This window comes from Chamaea fasciata, unplaced genomic scaffold (assembly GCF_029207755.1).
Source record: "Chamaea fasciata isolate MVZ Bird 193981 ecotype frontalis unplaced genomic scaffold, bChaFas1.0.hap1 SCAF_29, whole genome shotgun sequence".
Taxonomy (NCBI): Eukaryota; Metazoa; Chordata; class Aves; order Passeriformes; family Sylviidae; genus Chamaea; species Chamaea fasciata.
Genome location: NW_027094114.1, coordinates 4,833,767 through 4,838,786, shown reverse-complemented (window position 1 = coordinate 4,838,786; position 5,020 = coordinate 4,833,767).

Sequence of the window (5,020 nt, the reverse complement as noted above, 5' to 3'; positions counted from 1 at the left end):
CCTGGTAAAGGTCATGGAGCAGTTTATATTGTGTCATGGCCAGGGTATCAGAGCCAGCCAGCATGGGTTTAGGAGGGGTAGGTCATGTTTGACCAGTTTTTACGTCTCCTTTCATGGCCAGGTGACCTGTGTGGTGGATGTGGGAAAGGCTGTGGATGTTGTCTGTTGGGACTTCAGCAAGGCCTTAGGCACTGTATCCTACAGCACGCTCCTGGAAAAGCTGGCAGCCCACGGCTTGAACAGGAGCACTCTTTGCTGGGTTAACAACTGGCTGCATGGCCGGGCCCAGAGAGTGGTGGGGAAGGGTGCTGCATTCAGCTGGCAGCCAGTCACCAGGGGTGTTCCTCAGGGGCCTGTGCTGGGGCCAGCTCTGTTCAACAATTGTATTGACGACATAGATGGGGCTATTGAATCTCTTATTAGTAAATTTTTAGATGACACTAAGCTGGGAACATTTGTCGATCTGTTGGCTGGTAGGAGGGCTCTGCAGAGAGACCTGGAACAGTTGGATGGGTGGGCAGAGTGCAACAAGGTGAAGTGTATTATGTCCAAGTGCTGAGTCCTGCATTTTGCCAACAGTAACCCCTGCAGTGCTCTAGGCTGGGGACAGTGTGGCTGGGCAGTGCCCAGGCAGAAAGGGCCCTGGGGGTTCTGGTCGACAGCCAACTGAACATGAGGCAGCAGTGTGCCCAGGTGGCCAAGAAGGCAAATGGCACCTGGCCTGGATCAGGAATGGTCTGGCCAGCAGGAGCAGGGAGGTCATTCTTCTCCTGTACTCGGCACTGGTGAGGCCACACCTCGAGTGCTGTGTCCACTTCTGGGCCCTCAGTTAAGAATAACCTTGAGATGCTTAAATGGGTCCAGAGGAGGCAACAAGGCTGATGATGGGCTTGGAACACAACTCCTGTGAGGAACGACTGAGGGAGATGGGGTTGTTTAGCCTAGAGAAAAAAGGAGACTCAGAGGTGACCTTATCACTCTCTACAACTCCCTGAAAGGTGTTTGTAGTCAGGTAGGGCTTGGTCTCTTTCTCCAGGCAGCCACTGACAGAATGAGAGGACAGAGTCTTAAGCCTGAACAAAGGGAAATAAAGGTTGGAAATTAGGAAAAAGATTTTTACGGAAAGGGGGATAAAGTTCTGGAATGATCTGACTGGAGAGGTGGTGGCGTCACCATCTCTAGATGTGTTTTAAAAAAGACTGGATGTGGCACTAGGTGCCATGGCTTAGGTGAGGTGTTGGGACATGGGTTGAACTCAATGACCTTGGAGGTCTCTTCCAATCTAGTCATTTTGTCATTCTGTAATTCTGTAAAGGTTTCCAGGTCAAATGGGCCAAGTCAATGAAGCTACTGCTGTGATAAGAGTTTTATTTTGAGTTGGATGTTTTATTAAATGGTTTTCCAAGTTCCTTGATTTTCTATATTTTGCCAGTAGAGCTGTGTGTTGCTTTGACCTCTTAGCTAAATTGGTTAAAGTATGGTGCTAATATCACCGAGGTTTAGGGTTCCATCCCTCTATGGGCCATTAACTTCAGAATTGGACTTATGATCCTTGACTGTTCCTTGCAAATAAGAATATTCTGTGCATCTGTTCATCCTGGGACTATCTGGTTGGCATTTCTCCTTGTGCACCAAACTCGAGTAAGAGAACCTTTGGGTACCCCCATTATTTCAGTGTTCTGGGGTGTTACAGCCCCGCAGGCTCATTATGGCCTCTTGTTTCCATGAGGCCCTGCTGTGTCACACTGGCTCGCAGTGCCATGAGGATCAGGAGTGTCACACAGCTTTGTGCCATTTGTCCTCGCTGTCCCTCCCATCCCACTGCCCCACAACCAGCCCCGAGCCACCCGGGAGGGACAGGCCCTGCTGTGCCAGGCCTGGGCTCAGGGCTTGGCCGTTCTGCTCCCTCCAACCAGCCCAGGCCTTGCTCAGCATTGCAGTTCCCTGCTCACAGCCTGCGGCTCCCTGCAATCCTGGCCTCAAGGATCTGCTCTCAGCAGTCCCTGGGGAGCCTTTGGCATTCCCTGCCCTCAGTGGGGCCCAGGGATGCTCCAAGGGACTTGGAGTTTTGCTTCTGCTTCCTTGAGCAGCTTCTTCAACCTTCTCTCAGTGCCTGGAGCTTGTGGACTCCACCCCAAATCCAGCATGGGGCTGATTCAAATCCAGAAAGCAGTCACGACCTCCTTTTCTTCCTTCACTTGTCTTCGTCTCCGGGGCTTGTGCAGCTGCTTGGAGCCAGTTTGGAGTTCTCTTATGGAGGAAAATTTCAAAGTGCATCTCCTGATTTTTTTTTTCTAATCAAGGGTGTTTTTTTTTTTTATTTTTCAGTCCATTGAAGAGGTGAAAGAAACATTCCCCAAGTGATCTTAATGCTGAGTGTCTCCTTAAAAGGTCTGGGCATGGAGAATGAGCCCCTTGCAGGCTGACCCTGTTTGGACAACCTGCTCCTCACCCCAACCTCACCGTGTCTGAAATCATCCACCAAAAACTGACATCTGAAATAATTTTTGTAAATTATGAATTTTTCTTTTTAAAAAAAATTATAAGGAAATTATAATAATATTTACAAATATATAAAATATTATTATATATGTTTTTACCTAAGTTTCACATTTATTTAAAAAAATTGATACATTTTTAGCAACCCAAAAAATTATTGGTGATTGGTTCTAAGTAACACAATTCCCTTCATTAATTCATTGACAACATCTGGCTATTGATTCCTCCCTATTTATGCTAATTAGTCCTATTTTTACTCCTTTTGTCATCTTCTTTATCGTTTTCTCAGACAGGGTAAAAGGGGCCACTTTGGGGTCCACGGAGACATTTCTGAGGCACATTTGGGGCAGTTCTAAACCTGGGGATGGAATCTGAAGAAATTTTGGGGGTCTGAAGGACATCTGGGGGAGCCGGGTGGGAACTTGGAGGTCAGGGAGGGGAATCTGGGGCCCTTCGGGGTCCGGGCGGTCACTTGGGGGGCCCTGAGGGGACTCTCTGTGGCGCGGGGAATGATGGGAGTTGTAGGCGCGGGTGGAACACGGTGTAACGGGGCCGCGGAGCATCACGGGAGTTCGAGGCGCAGCTCCAGTGGCTGTCGGTGGGGCGCGGGGCATGACGGGAGATGGAGTCACGGCTGGAATAGGGCTCTGTGTGCGCCGCGGAGCATGCTGGGAGCTGTAGTCCCGGAAGTGGCTCGAACGGGGCGTTTGGGATCCGGGAAGGCGTTTTGGGGGACACCTTTGTGTCCGAGCCGTGACTTGAGGTCCTCGGAGGAAACGTGTGCGGTTCGGGAGCACTTGGGGGGAGCTTGGGGAGCTCGAACCGGGCGCTTTAGGACACGGGGCACAGCAGGAATTTTCGGCGCGAGACTGTGTTCGGCAGAGTTCTGAGAGCACGGGGGATGATCGGAGATGACTTCCCAGAAGTGGCTCTAACGGGCATCTCTGGGGTTGGGAGCATTCAGGGGAGTCGGGGACGATTTTGGGGGGTTCCAAATAAATACTGAGGGGGCACTTAGGGATCCTGGAGGGTCTGGGGGAAACTTAGGGTACACATGGGGGGGAGGGGGGATACGGGGGCGGGGTTCTGTGGAGCGCGGGGCATGACAGGCAGTGTAGTCCGGGGTGCAAAGGGGCTCAATTGGGCCGCGGTGCATGACGGGAGTTGAAGGCAAAACCGAAACGTGGCACCGACACCAGGCACCGCCCCGAGTCCCCGGTTTCCTGGCACTGATTGGATGCTGGCGGTGACGGGCGGGAGCCTCGGCAAATGGGAGTTTGCGGAGGCGGGAACAGCCTCTTCAACCCCTCTAGTCCTTCCCAGTACAGCCCAGTTCATCCCCAGTACAGCCCAGTTCTAGTCCAGTGCCCCTTCAGTCCCCCCCTTTACAGCCCATTTCATCACCAGTACAGCCCAGTCCCTCCCAATACACCTGAGTTCACTCCCATTCCCTTCCAATTCCCCCCAGTATCTTCCATAGCACGCCCCAGTATTCCCCAGTCTTCCCCACAGTGTTGCCATTGTCCCTAGTTTGTCCCAGTGTGTCCATGGCCACAGTCCCTTGCAGTGGCCCAGGGCAGGTTGGGATGCTGATCCACCCTCACAGCCGGCCCAGGGTAGGGCTGGAGTGGTTTTGGTGGCCCCTTGGGCTGGCACACACTTGAGGAGTGTGTCTGTTTTCAGTGGGGAAAATTAAGAGTTTTACGTTGCTTCAAAAATAGAGAAGTCCTTTTTGCCTGAGTGCCGGCAGGACTCTGAGCAAAGCAGGTCCCAGGTGAGTGAGGACAGGCAGGATGGGCTTGGGGAATGTTATCCATACTGGGTCGGACCATAAGGCACAGCTTCTCTGGCCAGGCCAGGCCTTCTGAGGAGAGGCCCTGGATCAATATCAATCACAGAATGCTGCAATCACCTCTCCTCTAAAGAGAACAGTAATAAAACACACCCTTTATAACAGAAATGTGTATTTCTTAGAAGCTCTTTGAAATCTTTCTCCATAACTGCAGTACAAAACCTTCTTAATGAACTGCACCAGACCAGAAGGAAATCAAGGCAGAGCCGTGGTTTGTGAGGACTTGCTTGATCCCAAAGAGCCCCGTGGTGCATTTGGTGCTGAGCCCTCAGGGCCTGAGAGGAGATGGCACAAACCTTTCCAGGAGTCCAAGTCAGAGGAAAAACCCAGCGTGTCTCAAAGCATTCCTGGGTCCCACTGAGGTCCATCCCCAACATAAGCTCTTCATGGACTCCTTGGAGGAGAGAACTGGAGGCCAAGAGTGCCCAAAAACCTCTCAGAGACGGAGTGTGGGAAGGAAAACCCAAAGTACCTTAAAAGACATTGAGTATCTCAGAGCATTAATGAGCCCCACTGAGTGTCAGTACAAAGCCTCTCTAGGGACTAATTACAGCAGATAATTGGAGGCCATGACTGCACAAACCTCTCAGAGTGATTCAGTGTCAGAAAGTAGTACTTTAATGACTCTTGAGTAACTTGAAACATTAATGAGCCCCACTGAGTGTTGTT